This window comes from Lynx canadensis, chromosome A1 (assembly GCF_007474595.2).
Source record: "Lynx canadensis isolate LIC74 chromosome A1, mLynCan4.pri.v2, whole genome shotgun sequence".
Lineage (NCBI taxonomy): Eukaryota > Metazoa > Chordata > Mammalia > Carnivora > Felidae > Lynx > Lynx canadensis.
The window spans coordinates 209,867,551-209,888,321 of NC_044303.2; the positions used below are offsets into that span (position 1 = coordinate 209,867,551).

The 20,771-nt window shown below is 37.4% G+C and overlaps 1 protein-coding gene across 2 annotated transcripts in view; it reads right to left on the minus strand.

The window, feature by feature from the left end:
* The window catches only part of WDR70 (WD repeat domain 70), a 295,765-nt gene that overhangs the window by 214,635 nt on the left and 60,359 nt on the right, over positions 1-20,771 (minus strand). The window lies entirely within an intron of this gene.

A 20,771-nucleotide genomic window follows, 5' to 3' on the forward strand; every position in this document is an offset into this window, starting at 1 on the left:
GGGGCTGATCCCACCACGAGCACTCCTCAACCAACCTTCTGCATGCAAATCCCGAAGTTTCAAGGTATGTTTCTGGGGAACCTGACCTGAGAGAGTTGCCACCAGAAACGGCCCTATGAAGTCAATTCCAAAATGAGATCCCGGAGGGGTATTCGTCACTGACTGGCTAGCAGTGAGGACCCTGTCGCAGGTGGCACAGAGTCCCCGCCGTGCTGCAACAGTGCAACTGCAACTTCCACAAATTCACCGTGAAGGGAGAGACACTGGCTGGTGGGCTACTTCAGGCATCTGAGAGGTACGGGAAAAGGAATAACTGAAACAACTGCAGAACTGGATCCCTATTACCTGGGTAGTCAGTACGATGAACAAAGACAACGAAAGGCTGAGGCTGACTAAATTACCAATTAAAAACTATAGTGTGAAAGCCAAAGGGCCTCTCTGGCAGCCTATAAAGACAGGGTTATTGTCCCTGTCAGGTAAGTGAACGATTTGGTAAAGCGTCTTTTTCTACCGCTATTAGGAAGAGGGACCCAAAGCAGTTGACGTTCACAGGTGACCAACAACAGCACACGTGTGCATGCTCAAGCCAGGGCTACATTACTTTTCTGGCCCTTTGTCTTAACATACTCAGAAGGGACCTGGACCATCTGGACAACGTGAAGAAATTCATGTTGGTCCATGATCTAGATGACATCATGCTAATTGAATCCGGTGAGCAAAAAATCAAGTACACTGGTGAGAAACCAGAAGTAGGGTTTGTCTCCAGAAGATGACAAACCCTAGGAAAGATCAAGAGATGGAGATAAGGAGACGTGGGGAAGATGCATGTAGACACGCCCACAAAAGTGGACACGAAATACGAAGCTCTTTGTATCACATGTTAATCCCAAAAGACATCAACTTCGAAAGAGGCAATAAACAACGCAAAATGAGTTGGCCAGTTCAGTTGACATTAGGTAGCTTTTGTCATCATCCACGCCACTGTTAATGCAATACGCAGTGGAAGAAGGGATAGAAGTTAGGCATGGGACCAATGGTAACTCTCCAAAATAGACCTATTATTGCCAAAGGTCCAACCTCTCAGTAACTGAAGTCTATGATGAGCCCCACTCCCAAAATCAGTACTAAGCTAATGGAAAGTATGGAATATGAAAAACTGTGTAATAAGTATATGGGAAAAAACAGAGTGGGGAGGACTGAAAATGTGTACCAACGGGACGGGAATAAATATTTTAAGTGGGATGGTCAGGAAGTAAGTGACCGAGTGGGCTACGAAGTGAGGGAGTAGGCTGTGACAATATTTTGAGGAAGAGTGTTCTAAGAAGAAGCAACTTCTATCAGAAATGACCTGCAGCAAGAGTGTCCTGGCATTTGCCCAATGTAACCTGGAGCAGACTGAGCAAAACAAACAGGAGTTGGAGAGGTCAGAATGCAGCAGGTGGGGATGTGCAGATCACAGAGGGCCACGTAAGCCCCTGAAAGGGCCTTGGCTTTTGTTCTCTGAGAGAAATCAGAAGAAACCGACCAGAGTGCTTTGAGTGGAGCAAGGACACAATCTGACCTACACTATACAGAACCATTTTTTTGTGCCTGGACCATTTTGCACTCTGAAGTCTGTGGGCTCCTTCTTCCTATGTTTTTTAAACATCTTTAAAAAACTACATTAGGCATATAGTGGAAACCAGCCATAAAGGAATAAATATTAAAATATTTTTTTAATTTGTGACATAATATGTGAGTCTCCGTACTAACGTATCAAGACACTATGCCTAGAGGCAGATCTACTGTAATTTCAAAGTAATGATGAGCATAAATAATACATACTTCAATATACCTGTAGTAATGATAATATAGTAAGAAAGCACTGAAATTTGTAGGTACACCTGTGCCTTTGTTGCCTAGTTTCATAATTAAAGGAAATGATAAAAATCAGTTAGTGGTTAATGAAAAGAAACAATTTTTTACCCAAGTTCACAGAAATTGGGAATACCAGATATTGAACTTATGAGTCATGGAATTTAAAACAACTATAATTAAGAAATTAAATGACAAGATAGATAATATATACACAGATTTGAAAATCACAAAAAAAGAAATACGTAGACATTTTAGAATGAAAACTACAATAACTGAAATTTAGAACTAATGGGTGGATTTAACAGGTGAGAATTACTGGCTAAACGATTATTTTTAGACTGAAGCATGGTGAGAAAAAATGGAAAATGCAAGAGAAAACATAAGGGAAACATGAGATATGGTGAAAAAGCCTCACATTAGATTTGTAGAATGGAAAGAGAGAGAAGCAACATGTGAAGAGGTGACCGTCAAAATTTTGGAAAAATGATAAGACACTAACCCAGAGATTCAGTAAGTACTATAAACCCCAATAGGGTAGCAAAAAAACCACACCCAGGCACATCACAGCAAAAGTGTTGAACGTCAAAGACAAAAGTAAAACCTTAAAGACACTTTTTTCCAAACATGTTTTCATCAGGAAACTCAAAGTAAAACTACAGATACCACTATATATGTACCAAATGACTAAAATTTAAAAGGCTAACAATACCAAGTGTATCATTGGGACTGTGAAATGAAAAAAATCTACCTTCAGAGACAAAGGAAGATGTCACATCAACAACTGCAATGTATGAGACTGTCACCATTCTGCGTAAGACCAACACTTCCCAACAGAACTTTCTGCAATGGTAGAAATGCTCTATATCTGTGTTGTCCATTGTCATAACCACTAGCCACATGTTTCTATCGAGCACTAGAAATATGGCTAGTGCAACTAAGGAACTTAATTTTTAATTTTATTTTATTTAAATTTAAATAGCTACATATGAACAGCGCAGCTGTTAAAATATGAAATAAATATAAAACAGTCTGAACTTAAGAAAAACAGAAGATTCTTATTGGCTCATAAAACAGATGAAAAATGAAATACAAAGTAAAATGGCCTTTAAAAAAAGAAAACCTGGGGGGGACTTGGGGGGCTCAGTTGGTTAAGCATCCAACTTCGGCTCAGGTCATGATCTTGCAGTTCGTGGGTTTGAGCTCTACTGCTCTGTGCTGACAGCTCAGAGCCTGGGGCCTGCTTCAGATTCTGTCTTCCTCTCTCTCTATCCCTCCCCTACTCACACTCTTTCTCTCTCAAAAATAAGTAAAAATTTTAAAGAAAGAAAGAAAGAAAACCTGGGGTGCTTGGTAGTTCAGTCAGTTGGCATCCAACTCTTGATTTCAGCTCAGGTCATGGTCTCAGTTCATGGGTTCAAGTCTCATGTCAGGCTCTGCACTGGTGATGCAGAGCATGCTTGGGATTCTCTGTCTCCCTCTTTCTCTCTCCCTCCCCTGCTTGTGCTCTATCTCTCTCTCTCCCTCTCAAAATAAATAAACACACACATGCACACGCACACACACAAACCCTAGCGAAATCTATTAAAGTCTATTTGGATGATAATAGTACGAGTACTAAAAAAGTCAGTGTAACTGATTTCCAGTTACAAATTTAGAAATGACTAATAAGTAAATTCGTCAGGTAAAAATTTCTTATTCCCCATGCTAAAAAACCATCTACAACATTCTTCAGAGATGGATCACATCAGAGCAATCTTAAAGGAATGCTATTACAGGTTATCATTCTCTCAAAAAAGAAATCACCAAATAAATATGAATGGCCAACAAATAATTAAACACTTTAAATAGATATTAATACACAAACCCACAAAGAATTCTGCTGGAGAACCAACTTAGTAAAGTCCCAAATGTAAAATTTCTCTATCAAAAATAAAATTGAACATGTTTTTTTTTAAGCTGTCCTCATAACTTCTTTTATGAATATAACTCTCTTAGCAAAAAAAAAAAAAAACAATCAAATTCTTTGATTTATTCTAACAGGCCAATCTCAAAATAAAATAAATCTCAACAATAAGACAATTTTAACAAAAATTTAGGCAATTTAGTCTTATTTAGATTTACTTTTAAGTCTGTAATTTCAAGACTGAGAAATAAATGGATATTTCAGGAAAAAAAACTATTAACTTATGATAATTTTGTCTTTTAGAAACAGAATATAGACACAAAAAAATCAAAATTTAAATGTGTCTGGCTAATCTTCAAAAGAATTATTCTTCCTGGGGTGCCTGGCTGGCTCAGTCAGAAAAGCATGCAACTCGATCTCAGGGTAATGAGTTCGAGCCCCACATTGGGTATAGAGGTGACTTAAATAAATCTTAAAAAAAAAAAAAAGGAATTATTCTTCCTGGCTATACTAAATCCAAATCAGATATTTACCAATGAAACTGCTCTTTTGTACAGCTACCACTAACTAGAAACTGGTGCTCAAAAATTATACTGACCATTTCTCCTAAAATGCTGAAATTCTAGCTGATAGTTTTTTAAATATTTATTCTTAAAAGAGCCATTCTTAATACACTGATTCAAAGTTAATTCCAATGCAAAGATAATTCAAACAAAGGTCGGAGTGTGCTCTGAGGTTAGACTGTGTGACAGTGTGAGAAATTTCACAGTGTGAATTAAGGTAGAGGAGAAACTGAAGCTCCCACACCAGATGCTCATGAGAAAGAAACTTAGAAAAGCAAATATGGGGGTGCCTGGGTGGCTCAGTTGGTTAAGCGTCCGACTTTGGCTCAAGTCATGATATCGTGGTCCGTGAGTTCAAGCCCCGCGTCAGGCTCTGTGCTGACCGCTCAGAGCCTGGAGCCTGTTTCAGATTCTGTGTCTCCCTCTCTCTCTGACCCTCCCCCGTTCATGCTCTGTCTCTCTCTGTCTCAAAAATAAATAAACGTTAAAAAAAAAAAAGAAAGAAAGAAAAGCAAATATGGTGCTATTGCCCAGGTACTTCCTTCCTAAAAAGAAAAGCCTCTCTGGCCTATCACATGCTTCTGAAAATGCTGGGAAGGAATGAAGTCCTTAGCAAAATTCTGAGCAGGGTCCCAAATTTAAATGTTTACTCCAGAAGGAGGCACCAATAATAATAAGATATCAAACTATATATTTCATCACCAGATGTGCCAGTTGTCCATTTATTGCCTCTTAGGTCCAAATTCATCCTTCAGTGCCTGCTCTGCAAAAATAAATGTGGGCCCTCTAACTATTTTTCCTTTGCCCATTGGCCTGAGGTTTTGACGTAGAGGGTACTACAGAGACATCGCAGGTGGAAGAGGCTTTCCTCGCTGGGTCTAGTGTGCTGCTCCTGGTGGGCTCCAGCACCTCAGGTGGCTTCCCTATCATCTGGCTCCCGCAGCTTGTGCAGCTGGTCTCCACCAGGCTGCTGAAGTACCTGGTGGTCAGCAACACCCAGCCCCTTCCCTCCTGCACCCCCCCCCCAACCCCAGCTATAGCAGTGAGTCCAGTTAGGTTTTGAAAAGTTCTGCTGTCACAACTTCTTTTTCTTTTTTTTTTTTAAAGGAAGTTTCTTTTCTTTTCTTTTCTTTTTTTTTTTTTTTTTAATGTTTATTTATTTGAGAGACAGAACATGAGCAGGGGAGGGGCAGAGACAGAGGGAGACACAGAATCCAAAGCAGGCTCCAAGCTCCGAGCTGTCAGCACAGAGCCCAACTCGGGTCTCAAACTCAGGAACTGGGAGATCATGACCTGAGTGTACGAAGTCAGTCACCTAACTGAACTGAGCCACCCAGGCGCTCCAGCAACTTCTTTATCATTCAATGAACCAAAGCCTTATCCTCTCAAATGTCTGGATCTCAGTCCTGGAGGCATCAACTTTGAATGCTCTATCTCTACCCTAGGGGTAATAGATGCTCTTTTTATTTGCTATTCTTCTCTAGAGTACTCTTTACTTCTAGCCAATGCCTCATTTCTCCAATCCTCTGTTACAGTTAGTAATCTTTATAATAAGCTTTCCCTTTTCAAATTGCTGTGTGATTTCTCTCTACTAATCAGATGCTAATTGATATACTAAATTTCAAGTGATTGGTTAGAAACTGAGAAAAATTACTGGCTGTTTAGTCCAGTTTGTTCATATATACATTTGTATTTGTATATAAATTTGTACGTGTACAAATGCATATATAAACAAACTGAACTAAACAGCCAATGTATACAATTATATATGTGTGTAATATATATAATATATATGTATTTATACACATATATATATTTATACACATATGTGTATAAACAAACAGATCAGACTTTTCATAATTAGAAAGTTCAGACTGCTAAAACAAAGTAGTTCATAGGGTATATCCTTGTTAACAGTACTCTCACTTTGGAGAAGTTGATTTTCTCCACTAACCATGAAAGATCGAGTACTACGTGAGATCACTTTGTTTTTTCTGGTGAATCATTTTTATTTCTCTTTACAAGTAACAATCTAAAAACCAGAGCAAAATTTAAGACGATAAGGTAGTAAAAATAGTGGCTCTATTTCTCTGGCTATGTGCTCTATGAAATTGCTCTATTTATATTTGGAGGGAAATACACAATCTCAACGATCCCACACTAACATTCACCTCATTTTAGCTGTAGAGGCAAACTTAATGTTTTCCCTCTGTGTCACTGTTCCATGTGCTCTCTTTGTCAACATTAAAATGAAAAGTTAAGCATCAAGCTCACCATTCCTGTCCCACTTCGCTCTTAATTCTGCCAGCCACAGAGTTAAAAGGACAGGATTAAGAGTCATTAGACACAGTACTAAGGAGAATTAAAGGGCTTCTTCAAGGGGTATAACATCTGCTCCTCAAATTCCTGCCTAAACAACTAAGATTCCGATCAAAGAGAAAAGAGGGAAAGCCAATCTGACAGTAAACTGGAGTCATGAGGAAGTGAATGTTCTCTCAGGGAGTAACTCTGACACCAGAGGAAGGCTTAGTGACATTGCACAATTCTTTCTGTGAAGTTATTCATGGGGCAAGTGGGAGTATAAGAGTGTAAGTGGAGGGGAATGGGAAGGTGAAGATTGAGGATCCTTTTAAGTAGTTTTTGCTCGGCTAGCAAAACAAGCTGGGACATGCAAGACAGATAAACACAGCTGTCTGGGGCTGTCACTTGGGGCTCAGGAGCCAACGTGTCCTGATGTAGTGAAAAGTGCACCGGAATGTGAGTCAGGAGGCCAGGGATCCAAGTCCTCATTCTGCTGCTAAGTAGCTATGTGATGATGAACAAGCCCTCCAGCCTCACTAGGCTCAGTCTCCCCATCTTTTGGAAAACTAATTGATGCAACTAGTTGGCAAACCATGCAGAGGTGCTCCTGAGACAGAGTTCATGTACTCAGTTTGCTGAGTCCTGGTTTCTTCCACTGAAAAAAAAACAGGAGAGGGGCACCTGGGTGGCTCAGTCCATTGAGCGTCTGACTTCACCTCAGGTCATGATCTCACAGTTCCTGAGTTCGAGCCCCATGTGGGGCTCCCTACTGTCAGCACAAGCCTGCTTCAGATTCTCTGTCCCCCTCTCTCTGCCCCTCCCCTGCTCACATGCACTCTCTCTCTCTCTCTCTCTCAAAAATAAATAAACGTTTCTAAAAATTATTTTAAAAAAAGTAAACAGGAAAAATAAGGCAGGATTAGGGTGAGGATTAAAAATACTATACTTAAAGACACCCTGACACAGTATATGAAATGAATAGTTGCCATTATTATTATTTCTTAACTTCTAAGGTCTCTTTAAGATTATCTGACAGGTATAAAATCTTGGTAGCCAACTATAATGAATACATTCGAATTGAATACATTGAGTATTTCAAATTCATTACAAGTCAAGCTAATGTTAGTTTATCACAGGTTTTAATTATCTACTAACCAAAATACTCATGAGAAATGTTCTTACATCTTTTCTGATTTCTACACCCACTCAAAAACCCAAATCTTAGGTCAAATGTGACTACTATATTCTTGGAAATGAAATTCAATAATAATTACAGAAAATACAGTTTCAGATTTGCATGCCATCTTCCAGGTATCAATATATATTATCTAGTGCTGGGAACAGGGCAAGAAAGCAAGAGACCGAAAGCAGAACCATCAAAATTTTCCATATGAGACTATCAGAAAATACTAATTTATTCCATGCCAAAATAAATCTTCAGCTACTTCAATATTTTAGCTTTAAATTTAAGAATAGATTTCCAGAGAGGGTGAAATGTGTGATGGCATTGAGGAGGGCACTTGTTGGGATGAGTGAGCACTGGGTATTGTGTGTAAGCAGTGAATCACGGGAATCTACCCCCAAAACCAAGAGCACACTGTATACACTGTATGTTAGCCAAGTTGACAATAAATTAATTTTAAAAAAATAGATTTCCAATGCAAAATTAATTAAGAATATATCACTAACCAGCTTAAACATACCAAAGGTTAGAAAGGTAGTAGTAATATTACAAAATACTTTATCTGTCAAACAAAAGTAAAGCCAGAAAAAAGTCTATCCAGGACCATATATATATACAGGGAGATATATATACATATATATATATATGGAAAGAGAGACAGACAGACAGGGAGTTTTACTAAAGTTAATCTACTATATAACTACTATAAAGTTAATATACTACATATATATATATATATATTTATACATATATATACAGTTTTACTAAAGTTAATCTATAACCCTTCCCTTCCATTAAAACACATATTCTTATTTAGAAATGTGATAAAATTACTCTATCACTCAATCAAGTATAGATTAATAGCTTCATGACTTTATTAGATTTCACAAATTCCATGTTAAGATAGGATAGTCAATCCAAAACAAACCAACAAACAAAAATCCAAAGGCAGTGAACCAAAATATATAAACAATATGTTTTCATGTCTTGTGAAGATCAGAGAAACATGATCAAAAATAGCCAACCAAGGGGCGCCCTGGGTGGCTCAGTCATTTGGGCATCTGACTTCAGCTCAGGTCATGATCTCATAGTCCGTAAGTTCAAGCCCCGCGTCAGGCTCTGTGCTGACAGCTGGGAGCCAGGAGCCTGCTTCAGATCTGTGTCTCCCTCTCCCTCTGCCCCTCCCCTGCTCACGCTCTGTCTCTCTCTGTCTCAAAAATTAAAAAAAAAAAAAAAAAAAAAAAAAAATTAAAAAAAAAACATTAAAAAAAACTAAAAAAAAAAAAAAAAAAATAGCCAACCGATGAGAATGACTAGCAAAAGCTCAGTCTTTGTTCTGGTTATTCCCAATAGTTTCCTTTCTGACAATGTTGATGCTAAAAATAACTCAAGTCTTAATTTGAGTAGCAGAACAACCTCAAGATTTCACACTGAATAAAAAGATGTTAGGGGAGCACATATGAGAGGGCCCAACTTTATTAGAGAGACTCTCTGGAAAAGCAACGTTTGGGTGGAGACCTAAGCGTAAGGAGCTACATGTTTGCGAGGGCGGAGCAGGTAACAGTAGGAAAGAGCATTCTAAGCAGAAAACAAAGTACACACAGTGTCAAAATCTCTCAGCCATTCTGCTAGGGCATAATAGGGAAAGGGAAGAAATAGGCAGTGGCCAGAACACAAGGACCATTATAAACCATGGCAAGACATTTGGGTTTTAGTCAAAATGCATCAGGAAGGTGTGACAGGGATTCAGCAGGAATAGTGGGGGAAAGAGTAAAGAGACTGATGCAGACTTCGAAGGGAGGTGTAAGCTTTAGGCGAACCCTCAGGGAAGGACCGTAAAAGAAACTGTAGAGGCAGGAGGAGTAAGGAGCATGGTAGCCAGGGAATGGTGGATAGGTACAATGCATATAAGGGCTTTTTTCTCCAAATCCTGCATCAGAATTCACACTTTTCATCTGATATTACCGAATTGTTCTGTGGGGGAACAAGTTTAGTAAATGATATCCTATCTTGGCCTTCTCCCCACATTGGACAATATGGATTTTTCCTCCTTTGCCAGTCTTCGAGGTGACAAGTAGTACCTTACTAGCAGTTTAATTTTCCCTTCTTTTATCATTAGTGAAGTTGAGTATCCATTTTCATGTTTATTGGCCAGTTATATTTCTTCTGCTATTATCTGTTAATTCATTTCCTTTGACCGCATTCTATATGTCCCATTGAGTTTCCTTTTTATTTTTTTTATATCAAAACCAGACTATCTTTAAAGCAATCTTGAGAAAGAAGAACAAGATGGAAGTATCATAATCCCAGATTTCAAGATTTCAAAGCTGTAGTAATCAAAACAGTATGGTACTGGCACAAAAAAGAGACAGATCAATCAAACAGCAAAGACAGCACAAAAATAAACCCAGGATTATATGGTCAATTAATCTTTGACCGAGGAGGCAAGAATATACAATGGGTGAAAAAGTCTTTTCAATAAATGGTGTTGTGAAAACTGGACAGCCATAGCCAAAAGCATGAAACTGGACCACTTTCTTAGACTATACACAAAATTAACTCAAAATAGATTAAAGACCTAATGTGAAACATGAAACCATACAACTTCTAGAAAAAAATTTAGGGAGCAATCTATTGGATATCTGCCTTAGCAACATATTTATAGGTATGTCTCTTCAGGCAAGAAAAAACAAAAAGAGGGGTGCCTGGGTGGCTAAGTCAGTTAAGTGTCCAACTCTTGATTTTAGCTCAGGTCACAATCTCACAGTTCATGGGACTGAGCCCCACATCAGGCTCCATGCTGACAGAATGGACCCTAGTTGGGATTCTCTCTCCCTCTCTTTTGGCCCCTCCCCCTCTTGCGCACACTCTCACTCCCTCAAAATAAGTAAGTGAGCTTTAAAAAAAGAAAAAAGAAAAACAAAAGGAAAAATAAACTATTGGGGCTATGCCAAAATAAAAAGCTTTTGTATAGCAAAAAAAACAGCCAACAAAACAAAGAGGTTGGCAACCTACTGAATGAGAGGAGAGATTTACAAATGACGTATCCAATGAGGGGTTAATATCCAAAATATGTAAAGAATTTATATAACTCAACACCATAAAAACAAACAATCCGATTAAGGATTTTTCCAAAGAAGACATACAGATGGCCAAGAGACACATGAAATGATGCTCAACATCACTTATCATCAGGGAAATGCAAATCAAGACCACAATGAGCTATCATCTCACCCCTGTCAGAATGGGCTAACATCAAAAAACACAAGAAAATAACAAGTTTTAGAGAGGCTGCAGAGAAAAGGGAACCTTCATGCTTTGTTGGTGGAAACATAAATTGTTGCAACCAGTGTGGAAAACCAGTATGGAGGTTCCTCAATAAACTAAAAATTGAAATACTATAGAATACAGTAATTTAAATACTGGGTATTTACCCAAAGAAAACAAAAACACTACTCAAAACAAAACAGAAAACAAAAACAAAATTCAAGAAGATATATACAACCCTTTGTTCACAGCATTATTTACAACACCCAAGATATAGAAGCAACCCAACTATCCAACAATAGATGAATGATTAAGAAGAGGTGGTGTCTGTCTGTCTGTATGTATGTATGTTTGTATATGTATGTGTATGTGTGTATGTATATGTATGTGTGTGTGTGTATATATAAAATGGAATATTATTCAGTCATTTAAAAATTGAAATTGTGCTATTTACAATAATGTGAATAGCCATAGAGGGTATTATGCTAAAGGAAATAAGTTAGTCAGAGAAAGACAAGTACTATATGATTTCACTTATATGTGAAATGTAAAAAAACAAAACAGACTCTTAAATACAGAGAACTCACAGTTGCCAGAAAGGAAGTGGGTGGAGGGTATGTGAAATAGGTGAAGATTTGAACAGATCCAATTATAAAATAAATTAAGTCACAGAGATGAAAACGGTATAGCACAGGGAATATAGTCAATAATGTTACAACAACATTACATGACGACAGTGACTACACCCACCACAGTGAGCACTGAGTGATGTATAGAATTATCAAATCACTATGTTGTACATCTGATACTAACACAACATTGTACGTCAACCATAGTTCAATAATGAATGTTTTTTAAAAATACAGGCAATCATGGGGCGCCTGGGTGGCTCCGTCGGTTAAGCGGCTGACTTCGGCTCAGGTCATGATCTCACAGTCCGTGAGTTTGAGCCCCACGTCAGGCTCTGTGCTGACAGCTCAGAGCCTGGAGCCTGTTTCAGATTCTGTGTCTCCCTCTCTCTGACCCTCCCCCGTTCATGCTCTGTCTCTCTCTGTCTCAAAAATAAATAAACGTTAAAAAAAAAAAAATTTTTTTTAAATACAGGCAATCAGCAGCATTATTTACAATAGCCAAGCTACAGAAACAGCCCAAGTGTCCACTGACAGATGAATGGATAAAGATGTGGTATATATACTAAATGGAATATTATTCAAACATAAAAAAATAGAATGAAATCTTGCCATTTGAAACAAGATGGAAGGAGCTTGAGAGTATAATGCTAAGTGAAATAAGCCAGTCAGAGAAATACAAATACCACATGATTTCACTCATATGTGGAATTTAAGAAACAAACAAAGAAAAAAAAAGAGACAAACCAAAAAAGTCTTTAACTATAGAAAACAAATGGTTACCAGAAGTAAGGTGGGTGGGGGGATGGGTGAAATAGGTGAAAGGGATTAATAGCACACTTATCTTGATGAGCACTAACATATGGAACTGTTGAATCACTATATTATATATATGATATCATATATTTCATTTATACCTAAGACTAATGTAACACTGTATACTAACTATCCTGGGATTAAATTTTTTAAAAATACAGGCAATTTTTGCTTTGCATAATTCTGATATGCATGAATTTCAGTTACCACAGTTTAGAAAACTACAAATTTCAGTTATTCTCAGGCCACATCAGTTTTAAGGAATTAGAAATTCTAAAGGTGCATATAACATTTTTTTAAGTTTTTATTTAAATTCCAGCTAGCTAACGTACATGTAACATTAGTTTCAGGTGTGATTCAACAATTCCATACAACACCCAGTGCTCATCACAAATATACTCCTTAATCCTCATCACCTATTTAACCCATCCCTCCACCCACCTCTGCTCTGGCAACCATCAGTTTGTTCTCTGTAGTTAAAGTCTGTTTCTTGATTTGTTCCTCTCTCTCTCCCTCTCTTTTTTCCCCTTCAGCATTTAACATTTTAACAAGCCCTTCAGATGGTTCTGAACTTTGGTAAGTTATACATAATATGCTATACAGCACTTAGAAAGAATATAGTAAAATGCATGATAGTGATATTAAAAATCTCCAAGCAATATTGTGAATTGAAAAACAAAAACAAATTATGGAATAACAACCATCTGATATCACTTATGAAAACAAATATAGTATATACTCTTTTGATGGGTATATTTGTTGATGACTACAATTTAAAAAACCTTAAAGAATAAGGACCATAATGAAAACTGTGAGCAACCCTGGGAAAGAGATTTTTAAAAAGATAATCAAAGAAGAACTTAAGTTTTATCTGTAATGTTTTAATTTCTTCATAAGAACATAACTTAATGTATTAATTAATTTAAATGTTTTAGGAGGATCTGGGTGGCTCAGTCAGTTAAGCATCTGACTTTTGATTTCAGCTCAGGTCATGATCTTGGGAGTCATGAGACTGAGTCTCATGTAGGGCTCCTCACTGGGTATGGAGCCTGCTTAAGATTCTTTCTCTCTCTCTCTCCCTCTCCCCCCCCCCACCTTTCCCCCATCTGCTCCTCCTCTGCTCGCAGTCCCTCTCTCAAAAGAAGAGAAAATGTTTTAAAAAGAAAAGAAAGAATATCCATTTTTAAATGGGCAGAAGATAAGGAATTCTTAATATTTTACTTCATCCATATTTTTTTGCATAGAGGATACACCTGAAGGATCTGTCAGCCCAAGGATTCTAACTCTTGAGCTTACATACATAATTACTGATAATCTGTGAAGAAATAAAGAAAGCAAAAGGTGCCGAGCAGACTGGATTAGAGAAAATGCAGTACTGATGATTTTCACTAAATGGAACAAAGAAACACTTTAGAAACTAGAGATCCACAAATCTAATATTGCGGCTGGCTGGGCGAACGTCCAAAACAAATTATTAAACATACTTCAAATTACCAAAATGGAAGATGCATCAAAGAGAGGTTGAATAACAAAAAAAGAAAAGCACTGTGAAAAATTTTATTTTTATCCTGGTAGATCAAGAAAACATTTTACTTCAAAGTATTTTTAAGGTGTCCCAGGGAAATGAGACCAAGTTCAAGAATACTAAGAAATTCAGGGGCACCTGGGTAGCTCAGTCGGTTAAGTATCTGACTCTTGGTTTCAGTTCAGATCACGATCTCACGGTTCGTGAGATGGAGCTCTGCATCAGACTCTGCACTGACAGTGCAGGGCCTGTTTAGGATTCTCTCTCTTTCGTTCTCCCTACCCCACCCCTGCTCTCTCTCTCAAAATAAATAAAATAAAACATTAAAAAAAAAACAAACAAGGGGCACCTGGGTGGCTCAGTGGGCTAAGCATCTGACTTCGGCTCAGCTCATGATCTCACAGTTCCTAATTTCAAGCCCTGTGTCAGGCTTTGTGCTGAGAGCTCAGAGCCTGGAGCCTGCTTTGTATTCTCTGTCTCCCACTCTCTCTGCCCCTCCCCGACTCGCTCGTGCGCTCTCTCTCTCTCTCTCTCTCTCTCTCAAAAATAAACATTGAAAAAAAATTTTTTAAAAAACAAAAAAAGAATACTAAAAAATTCATCAGAGATGCCCAAAATTCAAAACACCTTATCTCAGTCTCACTCCTAGCCTTAGGACTTCTGCCTCCTATCCTGAATGGCTATGGGGGTCTTTGTGTGAATGCCTGTTTGGCAGCCACTTACTCACCATGGTGAATAGATGGTCTAAAAGTGGTACAATATGCTTTTTATACCTTCAAGACAATCAACAAACTCCTTAAAGTTTTCTTTGCAGACAATATAAGAACAACGTAGATGAGTAACACAGGGTATGGAAAAATTTGGCTGAGTAACCAATGTATATAGATTCTCATAGGCATGAGCAATTTAATCTAAAGGGTTGTCTCACAGATAACATAAAAACAAAGGCTTCTAATGGCATACCAAGTCTGACTCTGCCATATGCAACCAGCATCGACTGAATAACAACTTACTGCACATTTATCACATCTGCAATTGGCAAAAAAAAAACAACAACAGTTTGATCATTAATATGTCAGATGTCAGAATCTAAAACTGGAACAATTAGCTAACAAAATACAGAGAATAAAATTGAATGCCAAAAAAGTAAACACCTCTACTGCACTGCACTTTTTTACTTAAAATTCTAATGTATATTTAATTTAATGTTACATAATATATAGACACACATGAACACACGGACAAATTTAGCAAATATCATTTGCAGCAGGTAAGGCCTAAAATACTTACTGGCCCTTTACAGAAAAATTTTGCCAACTCCTGGTCTTGACCAGTAAGTCTTTTCTCAAAAAGATGTTCTGTCTTTGATTTTGAGTATAAAATTCAAAGACATTAGGTAAACAGTCTGTAATGTTAAATTTAAATTGGAGCAGGTGGGCCAGGATACTCCCTGAGGCAGGCAGCAGGCAGCGAGGGTCCAGAGGACATGGACAGTGGCTAGCATGAGCTAAGAGTGGCTGGCTTCACCTCTGAGGTATTCATCCCCAAGACCCATAATTCCAGTCTAAACCATGGGGGAAAAAAAAAAAGCATAAAAAAATCAAGAAACACTCTAGAAAATACCTAACCAGAACCCCTCAAAACTATCAAGGTCATGAAAAATAAGGAAAGACTGAGAAATCATCATAAACCAGAGAAGACTGAAGAGATAGGAAGAATAAATGTAAAGTGTATTTTGAAAGGCATATTAGTGGAGAAAACAGTGAAATCCAAATATAATTTGGGTTTTGGTTAATATTAATGTACCAACATTAGTTTACTTGTCATAAATGTACCATGGTAATGTAAGACATTAACAACAGAAGAAACTGAGTTAGGGGTATACCTGAACTGTGGACTATCTTTGCAGCTTTTCTATGAATTAAATATATTCTGAAGTTAAACTTTACTAAAATTTGAAATGGCAATATCAATATGATCTTGTCACTTAAACATGGACACACACACACACACACACACACACACACACACACCTGTATTTTCCACCTCTTTCCACTGAAAAGGTCAAAAAGGAATGATACCCCACTATTAATGAGCAGGTATAACATTCAGATTTGGTCTCTAAATACCATTCCCACAAAAAAAAAAAAAAAAAAAAAAAAGGTCTCCCAGGGAAATGCTGACTCTAGGTCTTAGAAAGGAAGTACCAGGAAGCTTGCATCATGTTATGCCAGAAAATAAGTAAGCTTTTAAAGTCTAATGAATACATGTAAAACTACATAGCAATCAGGGACTCCCCTGGCCAAATCTGGGACAATTTAAGCATCAGAAAAGAATAATGACTGCAATTGACTGGAACACATGAAAATTTTTAAATCATAAATACTGACACTCAAAAAGGAAAAAGAAAAAAGAAAAAAAATCACCACCAGTAACAGCAACAACTCATTTATCACCACCAACCCCTGAACTGAAAATGGGTAATTAAAGAAATAACCAAGTATTTATCCTGCCTTTACAGTAGGAACTATATTTTAGGGTGATCAAATAACATCAGTTAATAAGGAAAAGATCTTTGGCACAAAAACAGACACTCAGAACAGAATAGAGAACCCAGAAATGCACCCACAAATGTATAGCCAACTAATCTTTGAATATCCAATGGAATAAAGACAGTCTCTTCAGCAAGTGGTGCTGGGAAAACTGGACAGCAACATGCAGAAGAATGAACCTGGACCACTTTCTGACACCATACACAAAAATAAACTCAAAATGGATGAAAAGCCTAAATGTAAGACAGGAAGCCATCAAAATCCTCAAGGAGGAAGCAGGCAAAAACCTCTTTGACCTTGGCCACAGCAACTTCTTACTCAACACGTCTCCAGAGGCAAGGGAAACAAAAGCAAAAATGAACTATTGGGACTTCATCGAAATAAAAGGCTTCTGCACAGCGAACGAAACAGCAAAACTAAAAGGCAACCAATGGAATTGGAGAAGATATTTGCAAACGACATATCAGATAAAGGATTAGTATCCAAAATCTATACAGAAATTATCAAACTCAACACCCAAAAAACAAATAACCCAGTGAAGAAATGGCAGAAAACATGAATAGACACTTCTCCAAAGAAGACATCCAGATGGCCAACCGACACATGAAAAAATGCTCAACATCAGTCATCAACAGGGAAATACAAATTAAAACTACAATAAGATATCACCTCACACCTGTCAGAATGGCTAACATTAACAACTCTGGCAACAACAGATGTTGGCAAGGATGCGGAGAAAGAGGATCTCTTTTGCGCTGCCAGTGGAAATGCAAACTGGTGCAGCCAGTCTGGAAAACAGTATGGAGGTTCCTCAAAAGTGAAAAATAGAACTACCCTACAACCCAGCAACTGCCCTACTAGGTATTTATCCAAGGGATACAAGTGTGCTGTTTCAAAGGGGCACATGCACCCCAACGTTTATAGCCTATCGACAATAGCCAAAGTATGGAAAGAGCCCAAATATCCACGGACAGATGAATGGATAGATGTGGTATTTTTATACAATGGAGTATTACTCAGTAATCAAAAAGAATGAAATCTTGCCATTTGCAGCTACATGGATGGAACTGGATGGTTTTACACTAAGCAAAATTAGAGAAAGACAAATATATGACTTCACTCATATGAAGAATTTAAGAGACAAAACAGATGAACACAAAGGAAACAAAAATAATATAAAAACAGGAGGGGGACAAAATGTAAAAGACTCTTAAACATAGAGAACAAACGGAGGGTTGTTGGAGGGATTGTGGGAGGGGGGATGGGCTAAGTGGAAGACATCTGTTGGGATGAGCACTGGGTGTGGTACACAGGGGATGAATCACTGGAATCTACTCCTGAAATCATTGTTGCACTATATGCTAACTAACTTGTAAATTTAAAAATTAATTAATCAATATTTAAAAGTTTTTTTAATATTAAAAATTAAAATTTTTTTAAATTTTTAAAAATTAAAAATTACTTGTGGACACTCTTTTAGAAGAGTGTCCACAAATAAATGTAGATGAAATAATGGAATTTAGAAAATCACCAACTTACAACCCTCAATGACATAACTGATTCAGGTACGAATAAGCAATGGATGCTAAACTTATTAAGTGAAGGGATGAGGAGAATGCAGATATTTCCATGCTACCAAGTATCTCCCCACAAAGTCCTTGCCTATCTCAAGTATATAATACTAACTTCACAATGGAGGAATCAAATGTCACCAACTTAATCCAGGAATTAATCTTAACTGCTAGTCACAAATAGCAGCAACAACTAGACAATACATGCCACTTGATGTGATACAATGTAGATTACAATCGAGCCTTTGGCCCTTCTATCGGAAATGCCGGAGACAAAGAAATAAATTAAATGATACCATAACGAAGCAATTAGAAAATTCAGGGAGGAAGAACCTTATAGAGGACAACTGGACCTGTTTAATAAAGTCATGGGAAAGAAAATGGTTTGGGAAGAGACACTGTTCTAGATTAAAAGATATGTCAGAGACGGACAAAAGAAATGGGATATGTACTACTTGATTGGATCCGACAAGCCAGCATTACGACACATATGAGGATAAACTGGGGAAATTTAAATATGGAATGATTATTAGAAATATTAAGTTCTAAAGAATTTTGTTAGAATAATTGGAGCTGTATTTATATAGGGAAATGTCTATATTTTTTAAAGATTCATGAGGAATTATTTCAAAGTGAAAGCTATGTATGTCTTTACTTTTAAATACCTCAAAGATTACAAAAATGAGATGAAGCAAAGACAGAAAAATGTAACCGTTAAATCTAGGTAGAAAATGGCTATTTCACTAATCTCTCTACTTTCCTCCATGTTTGAAATTTTTCACAGTAAAAAGTAAATTACAGATGGATATATAAAGAGATAATAAAATACACGTTAAGTAATATACATATTGTCATAAAAAGTAGAGTCACATTACTTACAGATTAGGGACAAATAATAGCAAAGTTAAACCGTCCTCATGATTTAAAATAGGAACATTCACAAAATGTTTGCAGTACTAGAGTTTATGTTAATCTTGTATGGATTGTCAAGAATTCTGTTTATTCCCATCTACCCTTTGATAGTTCACTATGACATGTAGGATGTAATAATTTAATTATGGAAGAGAAAATAAGCCTTTTCTTGGGCTTTTCTGCATTTTCAATTACAACAGTGTAGCAGATGACACAGTTTAGTAATAGAGTAGTGGCTTGAGACTCATAAGGCACGATTCTATTCAGAGCTGATCATTAATCGAGAACTGGATAATCCCGAACAAGTGAATTTATACTTGTAAAAGCAAAGGGGAGGGGCGCATGGGTGCCCCAGCCGGTTAAGCATCTGACTCTTGATTACAGCTCAGGGCATGATCTCACAGTTCGTGAGGCTGTCAGAGCAGAGCCTCCTTGGGGTTCTCTCCTGTCCCTCTGTCTCTCTCTTAAAATAAACAAATAAATATTAAAAAAGAAAAAAGCAGAAGGAGAACACAATCCCTATACAAACCAAGAGAATACCATATAGGAATAAAGGTTATAACATTGTATTTTTAAAAAGTCATCATACTGGGGCGCTGGGTGGCTCACTCAGTCGAGCGTCCGACTTCAGCTCAGATCATGAGCTCACAGTCAGTGAGTTAGAGCCCCACGTTCAGCTCTGTGCTGACAGCTCAGAGCCTGGAGCCTGCTTCAGACTGTGTCTCCCTCCCTCTCTGCCCGTCCCCCACTCACACTCTGTCTCTCTCTCAAAACTGAATGTTAAAAAAAAATTTTTTTTTAAGTCATCATACTAACTCAAGATACCAAATTAATTATTTTAAATAATGAGAGCTTTATTAAATACAGCCATCACTGGGAATATCCTGTTTTTAAATTTTTTTTTCCGGGGCATCTGGGTGGCTCAGTCAGTTAATGTCCAACTTCAGCTCAGGTCATGATCTCACGATGCGTGAGTTCGAGCCCTGCATCGGGCTCTATGCTGACAGCTCAGAGCCTGCATCAGATTCTGTGTCTCCCTCTCTCTCTGCCCCTCCCCAGCTTGGACTCTGTCTCTCTCTCTCTCTCAAAAATAAATAAACACTAAAAAAAAAATTTTTCCAACTAATCAGAGATCTATGTTCACTTAGGGAACCCTCAAATCTTTACTGAAGATAGCTTAAGAGTTATGACTTCAAAATTTACAAATCAGTATGATCTATACAAAACTGGCCAGAGCCACGTTTAGATACAAACTCCATTCATGCAAGAGTAGAAAACTGGGCCTCTATTAATTTCATCTAATTCACATATCTTGAATGTATTTACATTTAGTCAGTAAGAGCTCATTTCCAACATACATTATGCAAGTTAACAAGATATCAGTTTCACCAATAAAAATCTATTTTTGATATCCAATATACTAACAGATCAGATGTGGTCAAAAATAGAAAAAAAGAGGGTAGCTGTGGTAACAACATGTAAAGCCCTTTCTGATATAATGCTAGCTGGCCATACCTACACAATGGAGCACTGACTAGCACCTGGTTATTGGCTTAACATACATCATACACATATATGTAACATTTCATGGTATTTACTGGAGTATTAAAATAAACTAGGAAAGGTAATAATCTCTAAATACAAATATTTTTTACAAAACAACAAAAGACTGAAAATGTCTTTAAAGTTTTC